This window comes from Triticum dicoccoides, chromosome 5B (assembly GCF_002162155.2).
Source record: "Triticum dicoccoides isolate Atlit2015 ecotype Zavitan chromosome 5B, WEW_v2.0, whole genome shotgun sequence".
NCBI classification, from domain to species: Eukaryota; Viridiplantae; Streptophyta; class Magnoliopsida; order Poales; family Poaceae; genus Triticum; species Triticum dicoccoides.
In genome coordinates this window covers 528,083,405-528,091,168 of record NC_041389.1, presented here as the reverse complement: position 1 = coordinate 528,091,168, position 7,764 = coordinate 528,083,405, and positions in this window count along the sequence as shown.

The following is a 7,764-nucleotide window of genomic DNA, read 5'->3' as shown; positions in this document are numbered from 1 at the left end:
GGTCGGAGTCGATGAAGGCGATGTCGGGGAAGAAGATGGACATGACAGAACAGACCGTGGTAGCCTTCAACCACGCAAACAACAACGAAGCTCTCGGCTATTCTCTATTCTTGAAGAAGAAGAAGGGGAAACAGAGGGGAGGAAGAGAGATGGCGGCGCGAGGAGGGAAGGAGGAAGGAGGAGGAAACCCTAGGGGGCGCACTGGGCTTATAAAGGGGCGCGAGCGTCGCTGGCCTCGATGTTCGTGAGCTCACGGCGCGACGGCGCGAGCGCTGTGTGTCTGGAGCGAGGGGGACGGAGGGGAAACGGAGCAGGTGGTGGTTTGGGCATTGGGCTGGGCCGACTGGAGTGGGGAGGCCCACATACGCTGCTGGGCGGCCCCTTCCCTTTTCTTTCTTTTCTGAAAATTTGAATTCCCAGGTTTAGAAAAGGAAAATTCCAGGGGTTTAGGTAATGAATTAAGAATAAGTAGGAATGAATCTGGAACCCTGGATTTATGTAGGATTTGAATAAAGTGCTCTGGCATTTTTAGAAGGCATAAAAATAATTAGAGTTCGACTTATTCTCAAACTTCAATCATTTTTGAACCTGACCAAAACAACTTCAAATGGGATGAAATCTAACAGAGAGGGTGTAGGTAAGAGGCAAGATTTACAGAAAATAAGTGAACATTTTACTGGGACATGAAAATGCCACTTGCAATAAATGTGTGAGAATTGAAAGGAAGAAGCTAGTGATGGGGTGTTGCACTTGATGATGGTTTAGATGGAAGGGTAGGATGGAACAGCAAAGAAGATGAGGAGAAGGAGTTCAGAAAGATAACAAGCACACAACAGATGTGCACACGATGAATATGCACACTACAAGGATGATCATGATGCAAATGCAACAAAATGACATAGGAAAAGTCACGAAGCATAGACCAAAGCAAGTGAGACGACCATGGCAAGCAAACAAGGATGGCACAATGCAATGTAATAAAATATGAACATGATGCAAAAGCAAAATATGGCAATGGCATTCATCATGAACATGACAAGAACATATAAGAATGAAATATGCAACACAATTATGATAATGCAACAAACATAATAAACACACAACAACAACTAAAAATAAATGGAAGGCAACTCGAGCATCGGTCTCAGGGCGTTACACCCTGTGAGCGGTAGTACCGTGCCGACCTTTTCTCGTAGCTAGCTCCAGCGGTTGTAGGCGCGTCTGTTATTTTTTACATCCTTGGTCGCGCGGTAGTACCGCGAGGGCAGGCGGTAGTACCGCTGCTGCAGTAGTACCGCCCTGTTTCCCATTTGCATTGTTGTTTCTTTGGGCTTCTACCGCCCAAGCGGTAGTACCACTACCCCTAGCGGTAGTACCGTGGGGTCGTGCGGTAGTACCGCTCTGTGCGGGCTGTGAGGATAACGGTTGGATTTTCCCCCTCCTATAAAAGGGGGTCTTCTTCCCCAATGGACCTTATCTCTTCAGCTCATGTTCTACCCCCATTGTTGACCTTCTTCGAGCTTTGTATCTCTCAATCGCTCCATGGATTCTTGCTAGTTTTGGGGGGGAAAGAGAGAGGAGATCTAGATCCACATTTCCACCAATCACTTTCTCCTCTATGTGAGGGGAACCCCTTCACTACAAAAAAATATACTTCTGTGATGATACGTGTTTGTCACAGTAGGTCACATTTTCTGTCATGCATGTACATCCATGAAGATTTTATGAAAGAATCAAGATAGTCATACCTGTGTTGTCGTAGAAGTGTTCCATGACATTACCAAAATTATCATCACGGAAGTGTCAACTTCCATGACGATAAATCGTGCGTCACAAAAGTGCTTTCGTAAAGGGTGACCGACACGTGGCATCCACCGTAACGAAACACCGTTAAGCTATCGGGCCCGGTTTTGGATCCGATAACCCGTTAATAGCCCAGACCAATGGGGATTTTCCACGTGTAAAATCATCATTGACCGGAGGAAACATGTGTTGCCTCACCGTTGGGACAGATGTCATCCACTCATTGGATAGGAGACGCCTATGATAGGTCGACACGTGGCACGGCCCAACAGTGGCCCATTCCGGTGAAAAAGGCCGGCCCAGTAAAAATTAGCAGGCCGACCCATGTAAGGCCTACTTATATCAGGTCCATTTAAGCCCACGACCCATATGAGATGTGCCAATTCGGCCCGTCAACGGTCCGTTAAAGATTTGACACCATTGCAGCCCATCATCAGTTCGAGCCTGTTAAGAGCCCACTATATATGTGGGCTCAATATCGTCCCGACGAGATTTCGGCCTGTTAACGGCCCATTCAATGGATGGGCCAATTTTCAGGATGTACATCTTTCGGCCTTTTAGCGACCCATTTAAATGTTGGGCTAATTTTCGGCCCAGTGTGTCTTTCAGCCTGTTGACGGCCCATAAATCAGTTGGGCCATTTGTAGTCGGACCTGAGTTTCGGCCTTTTAGCAACCCATTTAATTGTTAGGCCAATTTTCCGCCCGGTGTGTCTTTCATCCTATTGACGGCCCATAAATCAGTTGGGCCATTTGCAGTCAGACCTGAGTTTTGGCTTTTTAGCGACCCATTTAAGTGTTGGGCCAATTCCCAGCCCTGTGTGCCTTTCATCCTATTAACGGACCATAAATAAGTTGGGCCATTTGTAGTCGGACCTAAGTTTTGTCCTTTTAACGACCCATGCCCTTCATGGTCCAATACAGCCCGGTTTCTCTTTCGGCCTGCTAAAGGCCCACAACATAGTTGGGCCATTTACAATACGACCTGACTTTCGGCCTCTTAGCGGCCCATGCTCTTCATGGTCCAGTACAAGCCCGCTGTCTATTTCGGCCTGCTAAAGGCCCACAGTATTGTTGGGCCATATGTAGCCCGAACTTAGTAACGGCCTGTTAACGGCCCGTGAAATCAATTGGGCCCACCTATTGCCCGCTTTGATGTCAGCCTGTTAACGACCCGGGAGGTAAGAGGGTCGACCATTAACTTTCGGCCTGGTACCGCCCATTAACTTAATGGTCCCACTAAAGTTCGTACATGTCTTTAAGCCAAATTAGATAATTTGAGCCCATTACGACGAGCAATTATGCACATGACCAAAACCAATCAAGCAAAGGTAGGACATACAGGGAAAAACGTTGCACATCCAGCATATATTACAGGAAATTACATCCACTGGGCAATCAAAGATTGATCCCAGTGCAAATAAATGAACAGAACCTAATGATCTACAACGTCACAATCTGCAACCTTAGCACGGATGGCGCCCATAAGCATGTGGGCAAGTTCTTGCTGCTTTGCTACACTGCCTCTGAAAACATTGATCAGTTGTTGTGTCGCATGACTCTGCACCTCTAATTCGTCGACCATTTCCATCATTGCTTCAACCATTAATCTGTTCACAAACATACATTTTTTCCGTTGCATTCGAGATAGAGGATACTGAACAGATTCAGATGGCGATTTTGGCAGGCTTGTATTATTGATAGTGGAGAGTGTCTCGACCACTGCATCATAACATAAATTAGGAGGGGGAACCAAACATATTAATGATGAGTCATTGCCATATTACGTGGCCTAGATTTATTGGAAAGAAACAATGGGGTTGCCTTGCTATTTTCAGAGTTTGTCTTCTTATCTTCAGCAGTCTGCACCAAATTAACACACTAGCATTGCTATCATTGGCCAAGTCAGATAATAGGAAAGCAACATTGACACAACGAACATTTGGGCAACTAGCCTACACCAAATTAACACAATATGGCACAACTATCATCAGCCAGGTAAGGTAATACGAAAGCAACATTGACACATTGAATGAATGGGCAACCAGAGCAGCACTACAATTCAGTAATGTGCATGATATGAGATAGTACACTCATGCAGCTCAGTATGCAAAACTACCAGACAATTTTCTTTACAAAAATCAACATTGGCGCCTTTAACATTTTGCTACAACTAATTTTAGATTAGATAAAGGTTGGATTCACGCCGATTAACAAAATACATGTTGATGTAAAAAATATAGTGATATACAACACGTACTTACATCAGCATTGGAGCAGAGAGAATTCCCGCAAGATCTTTTCCTCGAATACAACCCCAATGAAGGAAGTCTTCTGTCATTTAACCTTATTTTCTAAAAGAGAGATGGGTAAGAAACATGTAGAAAATATGATCAGAATGCTATAAAATTTCATGATGCAAGGATACACACACGCTTCTTAGAATGGAGTTGACATTCTTTTGCTGGACTGGAGCAGACTAGTTCTTTGGCCACTGGAATCTACTTATTATCAGTGGGAGTTGGGTTTCTCTGTGCTGGAGCAGTATCTATGAAAAATGGAGTTGGTTTATTATCTCCTGGCATTTGGATCTTTTGCAAAGACCTGGTTTGTAACCCTTTAGATTCTAACATAGCCGTCTTCCCCTTGCATGCCTTATATAGAAGAATGGTGCTTCAATTATAAAACATGCCACAACAGAGATGGAATAGGTACTGAAGAATAGAAAGGCATGACATATTGACATGTATTCCCTCGATCTGGAAATAAATGGATGGGTCTAGGCGTATTTCAGTTCTAGATACATCCAGTTTTATCCATTTCTGTGACATGTAATCCGGACAGAGGGAGTATGATGTAAGAGCTAGGGATACGACATGACAACATAGTAAAAAACACTGAAAACCCACTGCAGAACCAAAGTATTCAAACCCACTGATATGAGATAGTACACTCATGCAACTCAGGATGCAAAACTACCAGGCAGTTTTCCTTACAAGAATCAACATTGTGGCCTTTAATCATACATTTTGCTACAACTAAATTTAGATCAGATAAAGGTTGCATTCACGCCGATTAACCAAATACATGCTGATGTAAAAATATAGTGATATACAACAGGTACTTACATCTGCATTGGAGCACAGAGAATTCCTGCAAGAATCTTTCCTCACAGACAATACCAGTGCAAAAATTCTTCTATCTGTTAAGCTTATTTTCTAAAAGAGAGATGGGTAAGAAACATGTAGAAAATATGATCGGCATGCTATAAAATTTCATGATGCAAGGATACGCACACGCTCCTTGGAATGGAGTTGACATTTTTTTGCTAGACTGGAGCGAACTGGTTCTTTGGACACTAGAATCTGTTTATTATCAGTAGGAGTTGGGTTTCTCTATGCTGGAGCAGTATCTATAAAAACTGGAGTTGGTTTATTATCTCCTGGTGTTTGGATCTTTTGCAAAGGCCTTGTTTGTAACCCTTCAGATTCTAACATAGTCGTCTTCCCCTTGCATGCCTTGCATAGAAGAGTGGTGCTTTAATTATAAAACATGCTACAACAAAGAGATGGAATAGGTACTGAAGAATAGAAAGGCATGACATATTGACATGTATTCCCTCCATCCGAAAAAACTAGATGGGTCTAGGCATATTTCAGTTCTAGATACATCCTTTTTTATCCATTTCGGCAACATGTAATCCGGACGGAGGGAGTATAGTGTAAGAGCTAGGGATACGACAGGACAACACAGTAAAAACACTAGTTGAATGTAAAATTGTATGCTAGCGGAATACGTACAGAAAATACTAAGGCAACATACACGTGTATGATATGCATTACAACAGAGCACTAGAACAACACTTCAATGTAAAAAAACATGGTATGGTAGACAGATGGAGTACATACTGATGAATAACAATGCATAAGATATTCAGAAGCATGATGTCCAAATTAAGCATATGGCATTGCAATAGAGTAGAATGACAGTACTTGAATTTGAAAACATGTTATCATGAATGGAATAGGTACTGAAAAATAGGAAGGCATGACATATTTACATGCATGATCAGCATGCTAAGCACATGGCATTGCAACAGAGTAGATACACTCCAGGACATTATATGCATGTTGTACCCATATCAAAGGCCAAGTTAGAGCAAGGACCTTGTGGGGTGAAGAGGATTCATCATCTTTCTGCAAGTCTTCTGAAGAACTGCCTTTACATGTTCCATCATATTGGGTATCATTGACATCAAGTTTATTGGCCTTTACATTGCTCCGTGAGGTTCTTGTGGATATATTAGTGTGTGCAATTATATCTGACATGCATGGAAGACAACTAGTAGTTAGATTTATGTAATGAGTGCCTGTAGGAGACGACATAAATAGTAGGACTGGGGTTAACTAGCAGCAACAAGTCTCATAAACTGAAGGGAGAACATAGATGAAAGCTACAGAATATGTATCGTTTGTACTCGAGATTAACTAGATGGCACACGAAAGTATTAAAGAACAACATAGGTAATACTAGAAGTGGTATAATACTATAATCACCGGCCTGTGGGATAGCATTGGCTGATGGATGATAACTATGGAACATTGTTACCTAAAGAACAAGTATCTTATCTAAACTATGGAACAACGTTAACTCCTGAACAAGACCCGTAAGAGATCAACATGAATATACAGTGAAATGTGATAATCTATTTTCCATTCTTAGATGAATAACAAAGCCATAAATGTTGCACACAAGTAAGATGAGGGTACAACCTATCCGGCCGCCATCAATAGGAGTGAGCATCATGTGCTGACTTGTCGATGGCCCTGCAGTTGTTGTGGCTGTCCATGTCGGGCACGCACATTCGATGCAGGGAACTGTTGAGTGGGGACTATAGCTCCCTTCTGGTGTATGCTTCCCTTGTTGGAGCAGCTGCGGTGAGTCGGAAGACGGTGTGTCTGAAGATGCAGATAACGCATAATGTTCAGAACGACATATCTCTTTGATCTGAAGAAATACACTAAGAGATCAACAGCAAGGTATGAGAGTGGTCACACGTCTGTTGATTGAAGACTAGGTCACATGATTTTATTTTATTTTGGTACTGTCCGATCTATGCCGGATGGCTTGATGGCCGACTTGTGCCTCCCGGCTGACACTGTTCGGAATCTTCCCTGAAGAGCTAGCAACCAACGGCAGAGCAGCCTGCCTCTGCCATCCGTGGCCCCGACCAAAACCCCGCTCCCCGCCCCACCGCACTGCCGTGGTTGCGCCGCCCCCGGGCCAATCCACAAAGACTCCCCGTCATCAAGATCCGGCGGCGGCAGTACCTTCAACCCACGCAACTCTAAGATAGCCATCTAAGCGCTGCTTCCACGGCGAACTTGAGGCCCCGCACCCTTACGTTAGACACCAGCCAACCGGTAGCCTAGGAGCTCCACCGCCTCGAGGGGTGCTGCTTCCCATTGGGAATCGATTGGCCCAGAATAAAAATTCAGACAACTAACGCCTAAATAAAGTGATTTGAGATGAGGGTGCGACCTATCTGGCAGCATGATGAAGTAGACGGGTCCAGCTGCCGAGTCAGTGAGGCTGGCGCGGTTGCAGTGGCGACCGGCTGCAGGGAAACGGCGATGTCGCGACGGTCGACGGCTACGGGGAAGCAGCGCCGGGACTCTGGATGGATCCGAAGTCGGAGCCGCTCCGGCGCCATGAACAATGGCGGGGGTGAATCGGCTCCGGTACGGTTCACGCAGCCGTCGTCGAGGCAGCTCCAGCAGCATGGAGTAAGAGGCACACGGCCCAGTGCACGACGACAATGGACAACATCTCTGGCATTAGGGAGGAGGGAGGGTGTGAAATTGGTGCGGTGGGGGGCGCCATGGAGGAGGGGCTGAGGTTTCGCGCCTCATGAGAAGGGATCTTCCTGGGGAGAAGGTGATTTGGCGCCCACGAGGTATGA